The following is a 12,502-nucleotide window of genomic DNA, read 5'->3' as shown; positions in this document are numbered from 1 at the left end:
TTAGTCCCTGCTCAAAGGGCTGCAGGGACTATAGTAATGGGTTGCCTCCCTTTTTAGTCGTTCTTGCACAAAAATCAAAACATTAAACCAACAATCAAAACATTAAACTTAAGTTTAAAGACAGATGTTTCAGTGCACCTTTTACATTAAACTTAAGTTTCAAGACAGATGTTTCAGTGCACCTTTTACATTAAACTTAAGTTTCAAGACATGTTTCAGTGCACCTTTTTCCCTCACTTTGAATATTGACAATGCTTTTCCCTAGTCCCCAGCCAATCAATAATATATTGAGATATTATTTGGCCTCTTCCCAAGGGGTAAGGCCAAAAGACTATTCTTAACCTTATTTGGCCTCTTCCTAAGTGGAAAGGCCAAAAGACTATGCTTAACAATTTTTTCCGTAGTTCAGCATTACTTATTTAACATTAAATGTTTCATTTCTTTCGTTTCTCGTCATACAACACAATGCATTTAATAATCATATAGCACAATGCATTTTCTTATAGCACAATGCATTTTCTCTGGATGGCTAGAGCCATCAAAGTTTCTCTCAAACTGCCACATACACCGCCATTCAAATGTACACCGCCTTACAAAAAGAGGGGTCTGGATATTTCTTCAAGGTCTAGATGTTTCTTTCAATCCTCTTATCCTTTCAATCCTGTTGAAAGAGCACTCTTTAGCTCAGGTATCAGGCTTTGTTGGTGGAGATCAAACAAACGCGTGCGAATCCTGTCCTCATCGCAACTTCCAATCCTCTTGGACGAGAGCTCTTTAGCTCAGATATTAGGCTTTCAGGTATTAGGCTCTGTTGTTGGAGAGCAAACAAACCCCTGCGAGTGGAGAAAGAAGAACTACCAGAGATATTATTGCAAGACAAGTTAATTATTGTTCAGCTAATGTCTCCTATTTTGTAGATAATAGGAATAAGAGTATTTAGAATATGTTTTTTTTTTTTTTTTTTTCCTAAAGAGAAAATCAGAAAATATTTTAGAAACATAGCAATTGCACCCGTTCTTCTCGCAATTTGAACACATCTGCTAAAACTCTAGCTTTCTTTCTGTAGGTTTCAGCCTCTATGAGAGTCCACTCATTGTGGACTAGAGACTATAAAAAGCTTCCCATAAAGTTGTGAGGCGATAAGAGTGAATATGCTGGAAATCTATTCGCCCACGCCCATATCCAAATAGGGACCACCTGCAGGAGCACATGGAACCTTGAAATGGTCCAAGTTCAGTACCAGAGTCGGTTTGTTAAACAAACTTAGTTTTTGCCCCTGTAGGATCTACTAGTGCACCTGTTCTTGCCTCTGTTGAATATAATAGTAGTGGATATGCTAGTACTGTAACAGTTCGCCCAAAATTGTTCAATTTGTTATTATCCACTTTGTCCAATAACTCAAGAATGTTCGAAGAACAACCTCCATTGTTGCTGCAGGCATCTTCACTAAAGTGGATCTTGAGGCAAAGTGGGAGGTTTGGCCATTGTCTGTTTGTAACTTTGTGCAATAGTAACCCTTCATTGTCCTCGAGAGAACTTTCCCAGCATGCAAAGTAACAATACATATGAGATATATGTTAGATAGATAGACATATAGTTTAAAAAGTTACAATATTTAATAAATAATATATACATTCGTGGCAACAAGCATACAAGAAAAATCCTTAAAAGTTGTAGCTTGTTTATTGACTACACTTGCAGAGGGGAATCGCTGTTAAATAAAGTGTGTGCTGTTAAATAAAGTGTGTTTGGGACAAGCTTGTACAACCTGTTACCACAGTAACGTTATAACAAAATACATAGTGTTAAAAGAGCACAACACAGATAATTTTGCATAAAATTGGGCAAGGGAAGTTACTATATGGATTCAATTCTCGTTTGGTGGTTGAGGGGAGGTGCTATAGCGAGAGGAAGTCGGAATTCGAAAAGAGGATCAACCTGATTCATTCCACTTATTACCTAGAAAACCTACTAAAATATGTCCTGAAGAAAGGCAGGCCATTTTGAAATTTAAATTGCAACGAAATTCAGATTTGTTAATACATACCTTCTATAAGAACCTCACGTAACCCAAGTGATAGCCGTGTAGTGTATCTAGGATCTTTATAGGCCCCAAAGCCTCCACTAACAGAAACCGTCTAATTTTTAAATCCAACGGCAGCTCTATTACAGACCAGAGGCCACTCGAGTATCTCCAAATATTCTGCCACCCATTAAATCCGCTCACCTCTATGGGTTACGAAGATTCATGCCGATAGACAGCACTAGGTGGTCCAGCAGTAGATCCAGCAGCTTTTGTTGAGAGAATTCTACAGTGGTGCAAAGTACCAGATCCCACCTTAACCCCAGCCTTCTTGAACAGCCATTGGGGTAAAACATATTTCAGCCCGGTGAATGTGTGTTCCCGTCTGAAGTATGAGTATAACTCGCTCACACAATTGATATTCCTAGGCGAGTACATTGACTCTGATGTTGTTTCAGAGCCGTTAATTCAGATGTTGCATATCACAGGAGCAAAATATTAATCCGTCCTCCCTCTGCACCATCACAAAACCATTACATCTTAAATTCATTAATTATCTGGCACAAAGGATTTAAAAAACCAAACATTTAGTGTGTAGAGGGGATATGTGGGCTGCGGGCAAGCCCAGCATGCAATCTCCGCGTGGCTACGGACAAGTTTTATTTATTTTTTATATGTGTTATTATATTTAATTTTTTATTAATGTTGAGAGCAATAAATTTAATAATAATAAAAATTACAGGACCCTTTGCATTGCAACACGCAGGTATACACTATATAATCTTAGTCATTATATCCTGGAAGACATGCATACACTATATAATCTTAGTCATTATGTCCTGGTGGACATATTGGAGGACTTTGTATTGAAAACTAGTCATGTCATTCACTAACTATTTTCTCCACCTATCATCCATTTCTCTACCGAATCTGGCATTTGTTTTGTTGAGGCCCTGCAATTTCTTCATTCTACATATATAGTGCAGGTCGCAGGTTCGAATCTCCTTCTGGAGTGGACATGGATAACAAAATGCAGCTTTTGATGTGGATAACACAATGCAGCTTTTGATGTCTCCAAGCGAGCTTGAACACTCAGGCTAATGTTAGTTTGACAATGAATTATGTAATTTTGGGTAAAATGTAACAAGTTAGTTTTATACCGAAATAGCAGTTATGTAAAGGAGGACTCTTATATAAAACTAGTGAATTTCCGAGAAATGTAATCATGGAGAATCATTGTTGAATTAATAGAGATTCCAATCCCTTGCCCTGTGGATGTTTCCTTGACACTCTGTCGAGGTTTTACCACGTAAAACCTGTGTATCTATTTGTGTGTTTGGTTTCAGTTTCCAGTGAGTTATTTGTTTTTCTTGGTCAATTTTACCACTGAATGTATGTTCATTTCCCCTATTGGTACTACAAGTGGTATCAGAGGGTGAGCGTGAATCTCCCTGTGTTGAAAAATAATTTCAGCGTAGAGCAACTGGATCACTGGGTGGCTGAGTGTGTGGTTGAGCGTAGAGCGTGCCAGAGTTGTGTATTAGAGCAAACTGCCTGCGTGAAGGAGAGGTTCGCTGCCAGACCTGCGTGAGAAGAGGTTCACTGCCTTCGTGGAGAAGCCCATCTGCCTGCATGAAGGAGAGGAGGACGAACCTGCGCAGACCCTTGCTGGAAGACCAGAGCTGGTCGTTGCTGCGTGTTATGTGACCAGTCTGCGTGCAAGAACACTGCCAGACCAGAAGTTGCTGCCCGCGTGGCCTGCGTGAAGACCAGAGCACGTTTGCCAAAACCCTCTGCGTGAACTCCATTGCTGTTTGCGTGTTGGAGCAGAAAGGACGCCGCTGCGTGGCATGACCTCTGCGTAACCGTTCAAGCGCTGCATTGACTGCAGCGTGAAGTGCTGCCACTTTGGTCTAGAATCTAGGTGAGAAGGAAGGCTGCTGCTCTGTCCAGCGTGTTCCCAATATTGTCCATCTGAGCAGAGTGTGAAGAAGAAGCTGCTGCCAAATCTGTGCGTGAAGAACCTGTGTGGAAAATCCGGGAATTTGTGAAAGAAATTTTTTGTTTGGGCAAAAATCAGTGGATTTTTTTGTTTTCAATAGAATTTTTTTTTAAGAAAAAAACATTTTTAAGAAAAACAACAACAGCTGACTGGAAAAAAAATAATAATAATAAAGTTGGATTTATTCAATTTGGAGAAAAAAAAAAGAATTTTTGTTTTAAATTGAAGGAAAGCAAACACAGGGTTGAAAATAAAATCTGCTGAAGGATTGTTTTTTAAAGGGGAATTTTGTTTCCAGAAAGTAGTTTTTTGTTGAAGAAAGAAAGACAAACTGTTGAAGGGTTGTTTTAAAGTGGGGAATTAAAGTTTTTTGAAAAAGAAGGAAACAAAACCCTAGTTAGTTGAAAGATTACAACCCTAGAAAAATGCCCAAGATGTCGAATGCAAAATTCACCGAAAAGAGCAATTTTGCTCTTTGGAAACTGAAGGTTAGGGATCTACTTATGCAACAAGGGTTGCACAAGGCATTGAATGGGGCAACTAAGAAATCTGCAACCATGACTACTTCAGACTGGGAGGACTTGGATGCCCGAGCTCTCAGTACCATCCGGTTATGCCTGGCGGATGAAATTCTCTTCAATATTGTTGAAGAGACTACAGCTTCAGGAGGGAAAACTGGAAAAACTCTATATGACAAAGTCATTAACCAACAGAATTTATCTGAAAAGACAGTTATACAGTCTTTGAATGAAAGAAGGTTCAAACGTTGCAGAACATTTGAATGTTTTTAATACACTTATATGTCAATTAACAGATATGGAAGTTAAAATACAGGAAGAAGATAAAGCCATAACCTTGATGTGTTCTCTCCCCGAATCATGGGATCACTTCATAACTTCAATCAGCTTGAACACTGCTGATTCTTTGAAGTTTGAATCAGTCGTGGGAGCTCTCCTGTCTGAAGAAGTATGAAGGAAATCCAGTGCTGAAACAGCTGCATCAGAAGCCATGGTAGCTAGAAGACGCTCAAAGGAAAGAGGAGAAAAACCAAGGGGGTCTTTCAGATCAAAATCAAAGGGAAAGAAGTGTAAAGGCAAAATGTTGGCAATGCAATAAAATTGGACACTTGAAGAAAGACTGTTGGAAATGAAAGGAATCTGATAACCCGAAAAAGGAAGCAAATCAGGTCAATTCAGGGATGATAGACGAAGTTTTATCTGCTGAAGAATTATGTATGGTTGATGAAACTTCACCTGAATGTAATGTCTCTCAGGGTTTAGATAGCTGGTTGTTAGACTCTGGTGCTTCTCATCACATGTGCCCACATAGAAATTGTTTTACTTCGTATGAAAATGTAAACGGTAGTTCTATGTTTATGGGTAATAATGTGTCATGTCACACTATTGGGATGGGAAATATCAGGATTAAGATGTATGATAACACAGTTAGAACATTAACTATTGTTAGACATGTACAAAATTTGAAGAAAAATTTGATTTCTTTGGGAGTGTTGGATTCAGATGGTTATAAGTTTACAGGTCAGGATGGCATCTTGAAAGTCTCTAAAGGAGCCCTAGTGGTTATGAAAGCAAAAAAGGTCAGAAATCTTTACAGGTTAAAAGGAAGTACTCAGGCCAGTGAAGCAGCGGTTGCGTCAGAAAAGGAAGAAGCAGGTACTTGTCTATGGCATCAGCGATTAGATCATATGAGCGAGAAAGGTCTTCAGATACTGATGAAACGTAAATCTCTTCCCGATCTGAAATCCTTGAAGTTAGATTTCTGTAAACATTGTGTGTATGGAAAACAGTGTAAACAGAGATTTAAAGTTGGAAATCATAATAGTAAAGATGTTTTAGACTATATTCATTCTAATCTGTGGGGACCATCCCCTGTTGTGTCATATGGAGGTGCTCTATATTTTTTAACATTTATTGATGATTTCTCCCGTAAAGTTTGGGTCTTTATGCTAAAAAAGAAAGCTGATGTATTCAATGTCTTTAAACAATTTAAAGCAATGGTAGAGAAAAGAACAGGCAAATCTATTAAATGTTTAAGAACTGACAATGGTGGTGAGTTCACTTCAGTTGAATTTGAACAACACTGTAAGGATGAGGGAATTATTTGACACAAAATTGTTGTTTATACTCCTCAGCAAAATGGTGTTGCTGAGCGTATGAATCGGACTCTTATGGAAAGAGCCAGAAGTATGATCAGCAATGCTAACTTGCAAAAGGAGTTGTGGGCAGAAGCAGTATCCACTACTTGTTATTTAGTTAACAGATCACCTTTAGTAGCAATTGATTGTAAAATTCCTGAAGAAGTTTGGACAGGTTAGTCTTGTGACTATTCACATTTGAGGATATTTGGTTGTGATGCTTTTTCTCTTATTCCGAAAAATCAACATTCAAAATTAGATCCAAAGTCAAAATGTTATGTCTTTGTTGGGTATGACTATGCAGTGAAAGGATATAGGTTGTGGGATCCTACATTGCGGAAGATAGTCATTAGTAGAGATGTAACATTTGATGAATCCTCTCTTTTAAAATCAAATGTTGAAAGAATTGAATAGGAACAGGTATCGCCAAATCAACGAGTTCAGTTGGAGGCTAGACCTTTCAGTGACAGTCGAAAGGAAGGAGAGACTTCTGGAGAAAAAGGTGTTGAAGACACAAAGGAAGCCGTTGAAGTTTCTGAACCAGTTCAGCAACCAGTCGCTCTAAGAAGGTCTACAAGGGAAAGGAAAACTCCCAAAAGGTATGAAGATTCTACTTCATCTTTTGCTTTGATTACTGAAGATGGGGAACCTTCTTGTTATCAGAAAGCAGTAGATGATACAGATAGCGAAAAATGGAAAATGGCTATGGAAGAAGAAATGGATTCCTTAGCCAAGAACAATACCTGGGATCTTGTAGAGCTTCCTGAAGGGAGAAGTGTTGTTGGATGCAAATGGGTCTTCAAACTGAAACAAAAAGTTGATGGAAGTATCGAAAGGTATAAGGTGAGACTGGTAGCAAAAGGGTATTCTCAGGTTGAAGGTATAGACTTTCATGAGATTTTTTCTCCAGTTGTAAAACTTGTTTCTATTCGTATTGTGTTGGCACTAACTGTGTTACTTAATCTTGAGTTAGAACAGTTAGATGTTAAAACAACTTTTCTACATGGTGATTTGAATGAAGAGATATATATGGAACAACCAGAAGGTTTTGTACAAGGTCGCAGCAGAAGATTAGTTTGCAAGCTCAGGAAATCATTGTATGGTCTGAGGCAGTCTTCCAGACAATGGTACAAGAAGTTTGATTCCTTCATGGTGAGCCAGAACTTTATAAGAAGTGAGTATGATCATTGTATATACTTCAAAAATTTCAATGGCATATTCATTATCTTAGCTTTATATGTTGACGATATGCTTATTGCAAGCAAAAGCATGGAAGAGATCAATAGGTTAAAGGCTCAACTCTCTAGGACGTTTGATATGAAGGATCTTGGAGCAGCAAAACATATCTTGGGCATGGAGAAACACAGAGACAGGAAAAATGGTAAGCTTTGGTTATTACAGCAGAAGTATGTGGAGAAAGTACTTGAAAAGTTCTCTATGAACAATGTGAAACCTGTTAATGTTCCACTAGCTTCCCATTTTAAGCTTTCTTCGGTTTTGAGTCCTAGAGCTGATGAAGAAAAGCAGTATATGTCTCATGTACCATATGCAAACGTTGTAGACAACTTAATGTATGCGATGGTATCTACAAGACCTGACATTTCACATGCAGTTGGAGTTGTCAGCAGGTTCATGGCAAATCCAGGTAAAGAACATTGGCAAGCAGTGAAATGGGTGCTTTGATATCTAAGAGGCACAAGTGACCATTGCATCGTCTTTAATGGTAGTGAAGGATCAGTCTGCGGATATGTAGATGCTGACTATGCAGGTGATTTGGACAAAAGAAGATCTACTACAGGTTATGTCTTTACTCTTGCAGGTGGAGCAATTAGTTGGATGTCAAAGCTTCAAGAAACAGTGGCATTGTCCACTACCAAAGCTGAATATATAGCTGCTTCAGATGCCAGTAAAGAAGCAATCTGGTTAAAGGGTCTGCTCGATGAGATTGGAAGGACGCAGGAGAAAGTGAATGTACTTTGTGACAGTCAAAGTGCTATTCACTTGGCTACAAATCCTGCTTATCACAGCAGAACCAAGAACATTGATGTAAGGTATCATTTTCTGAGACATGTGATCGATGGCAGAAAAATAGCTCTTCAAAAGGTCCATACGCCAGAAAATTGTGCAGACATATTCACAAATCCAGTTACAGTAGAGAAGCTGCGATGGTGTTTAGTTTCTCTTGGCTTGCAGAAAAGATAATGAATGGGCATGGGCAAGGGATTAGGAAAATTGTTGTCAAAGTGGAGTTTGTTAGTTTGACACCGAATCATGTAATTTTGGGTAAAATGTAACTAGCTAGTTCTTACCAAAATAGTAGTTATGTAACGGAAGAGGTTGGTATAAAACTAGTGAATGCCCGAGAAATGTAATCATGGAGAATCATTGTTGAATTAATAGAGATTCCAATCCCTTGCCTCGTGGATGTTTCCTTGACACCCTGTCGAGGTTTTACCACGTAAATCTTGTGTATCTATTTGTGTGTTTGGTTTCAGTTTCCAGTTAGTTATGTGTTTTTCTTGGTCAATTTTATAACTGAATGCATGTTCATTTCCCCTATTCGTACTACAGCTAATATCCCCGTCTTTTCTTGCTTTATTGTACCTGTATCTATGTCCAGTTGGTATTTGACCGCAGATATCTTTTCTTGCTTTACTATACCCATGACTATGTCCTGTTGGGTCTTTGAGCGCAGATATACTTTCAGCTTTAAGTATATACATGAAATCATCATCTTAATACATATTCTATATTTCTTCATGGACCTATACTGTAGTGTTGTACACCCAAAATATAAAGCATATATATATCTATATCTATCTATATATATATATATATATATATATATATATATATATATAATTGAAATTAAAAGATGAACTTTTGGTATTTTCTAATTAATAGATGAAATGTGTTTTTATTAATACAATTTAAACGAGGTTGAAATTTCTGATTATATATATATATATATATATATATATATATATATATATATATATGGATAATAAAATTGTGCAGAAAGTGCTAAAGGTAGCAGTGGTCTCGACTCTCGCAAGGATATGCGAAGCAATCCCCTCAGTTCTATGACATCTTCCAAACTTGAGTCTCCCCAATACTATTTTGCATCTTCAGATTTCCATTCTTAATTGAATATGGATTTCTCATAAGCATGCAACATTAGCAATCTCGGAGATTCAATCTGCTACCAGCTGTATGTGGTCATGGGAAAACTAAGCTGGCACTGTTGCCTGTCTAAGGTGCTTGACACAGGTCTGAAAGGTGTAATTACAGCCTCATAAGAGTACCTCATTCCCAGATGTTTCAAGACAATCAGTAGTTGAAATAATTCCAAAATTGCCCTATATAGGTTTTTCTTTTTGGGAACTTTGTCCTTGTTAATGCTGTGATGTGCTTTAGGTGATGAGTTTCTTGCAATCCTATTGGCACCATGAAATCCTGTACAGGTTACTTCACCAGCTACATGTTGACCTGTTATAGGCATCCCTCCATGAATTCTAGCTTGAAGCCCACCACATATGATGTGCATCTGGAAATTAAAGATATGGGAACCTTAGTTATGTCAAGGTCATACATCAGACACTCTGCAAAAATATTTGGGAAATAATACTATGTTTCCTCCTTGAGTTTGTGGCAGTATGGGCTCTCTCTTCATACACTTGGATGAGAACACCAAGCTTGTCAATTGAGTATGTAGGAAAGACCTATTGCTTCTTTGAAGGAATGGTTGTGTTTCTGGGAATAAAAACATTCATAACACTTCCTGCTGTATTGTGACCAAGAGAAAGAGGAGCAACATCAAGAAGTAACAGGTCTTTTACATCCATTGCCTCCTCCACTTAGAATGGAAGCTTGCAATGCAGCTCCGTAAGCAACAGCCTCATCAGTGTTAATGCTTTTGCAGAGCTCATTCCCATTAAAGAAGTCCTGCAGCAACTGTTGTGCTTTGAGAATTCCCACCAACCAAAACAATATCATGGATGAATCTCTTACCATCTTAGCATCTCAAACACTTTTCTATAGGCTCCATGCACTTTGTAAATAGATCCGTATTCAGTTCTTCAGACCTAGCTTTAATTATGGTTGAATAAAAGTCAATGCCTCCATATAATGAATCAATCTATGTGGTTGTCTGAGCAGTGGATGAAGAAGTCCTCCTCAGCAACAACGTTTCGATGCTCATGCCAAGCAGTTTATCAAGACCAAAATCTAGTTCAATGGTTCAATCCATTCCCACATAATTTTTTTCGACAGATATGATCTTGCTGAGCGTAGGTCCGTTCCAATCAGGACTGACTTCATTCTCAACTCTGAAATCCGTGTGCATAATGAGAAGATTCATAAGACTTGTGATGAGTTAGAAACATCTTTTGTTATGTTTTGTTTTGGCATTGCTAAGGATCAGAATGTTAGGATGGAAGTGCATAATGTGAAGAAGTGATCGGGTTTACTTGTTTTGCTTGGGTGAAGACTAGCTGGAATAAGCTAGCTGATTTGGCAATTGACTTTTCAGCTCGGGATAAGCTTGTTTATTGTGTTGTAATCATCTTTCATGTATAACAAAAAGAGATGTGATTATTGTCCCAAATTTGGAGTCTGGATCTGATTTAATGGATTTGTTTCGTTGATGTGTACTTGCTGATTCATTATGATTCATTATGCTGATGTAATAAACATAATTAAAAATCCGCTGAATGTTTAGCTGATTTAGTATGCTTTATGTGTACTTTAAGATATATATTTATTGTTGGGCAGTTTTGTTTGCGGAAATTTTCCATCTATTTTATGGAAAAGTATGATATCAAATAGCCAAACAAAACGAGTAAATGGACGAATCTTCAATATTTATTGCAATTTATCCAATGGAAAAGCTTGAACACAATTGTATCACCTAGGGGAATGAAGTTTCAAGATGGCAGCCAACAATCCTTTTGGGAAGGGTCCTTTAACTCTTCAAGATGTTCCTTACTAACTCAAAAATGATGAAGAAAAATGTTTGCTGAATAAGCCAAACAAGCATGAGGGCTATGATCTTATAGAAGAATTAAGGATTTTTATGAATTCCAAACCAATTCTTGCAGCATAATCTTCCTCTGATTTTTTATTATCCAAATGCATGCTCATGGCTTCCTTTTATAGCTAAAAATGGTGGTTGATAAAAGACTAGTTCAATTGTGAAATCTCTATATATCCATCGGAGAGGTTTGTTTACCAGCACAAGATGCCCCTTAATGGGCTTGTGACATTTTCGATTCACCCTTCTCATTTAGGAGCAGAACAATAGCTCACATGAACCAATAGATTGACAAGGTCCAGGGAATCAAACATCATGAACAATGAGACATATCAAAAGCCCTAGAAGGGTATGGAAGTCATTGTGTCCCCATTACACCAATCACAGCAGGGACACCCCACTCCAAAGCAAACTGCACTTGGGCTTCATGTGAATCCCTTGGTGCAAATGACATGGTCAAAACATTTCTCTTCAAGAGATATGCACCCCAACTTGCCACCTAAGCATGCCATAAGGATTTTAGGTCAGGGCATATCTTCAAGCTCAATAAGATCATTGCAACAACAAAATACAGGAATCCCTTCAAAATTGATGAACACTTCTGTGCACTTTTGAGCACAAGTAAGAAAAAATTTGTTGCAGAACCAAAACTAGCAAGCTATATGCTTCAAACATACCCCACAGCCTGTGTCCAATGCAGTCTTGATAGTACCATCAGAAATAGGTATCACTTGAGCCAGTTCATCAATATACTTATCCTCCCCTTGAGGAAACATTGTTCCTCCTCCGAGAAACGTGAACACATCACCTTCAAATTGAACCCATTCAATTTGAACAGCCTTCTCTACTGATAAAAACTGATATTATATTAGCTAAATAGCTCTCCAGGTGAGATAACTGGAGAGTGCCAAAGCACTACATACACAATACGCCATTCTACAATCAGGAAAACAGCCTAGTTCATATAGGCTTTCTCTCAATCAGGGTGGTTTCAACCACTCCCTAGATAATAGGATTTCAATCCTATCTAAAGAAACAAACACCTAAACAATAATCTAAGTTTAGCTTTCTCCATTAATTCCAACACTCCCACTTAATGGAGAAAGGGTACTGAACAATAACATACGCCTGCTGGTCTCAGTCTCAGCTAGGCTTACAATTAAAACATGAAACGACTTGGTAACAGAGTTTTCATTTTAGTCTTCTTGCAGCAGAGCCCATACTTGTTTATCTTCAGTCGAGGCTTCATCTTTGCTTTCCTCGCCATGAGGTAGTGATATCTCTTCACCT

This window comes from Pinus tabuliformis, chromosome 3_1 (assembly GCF_031772625.1).
Source record: "Pinus tabuliformis cultivar Carrire ecotype Pingquan chromosome 3_1, CPIR1, whole genome shotgun sequence".
NCBI classification, from domain to species: Eukaryota; Viridiplantae; Streptophyta; class Pinopsida; order Pinales; family Pinaceae; genus Pinus; species Pinus tabuliformis.
The sequence above is the reverse complement of the archived record's forward strand: the minus strand, read 5'-3'. Positions refer to the sequence as shown.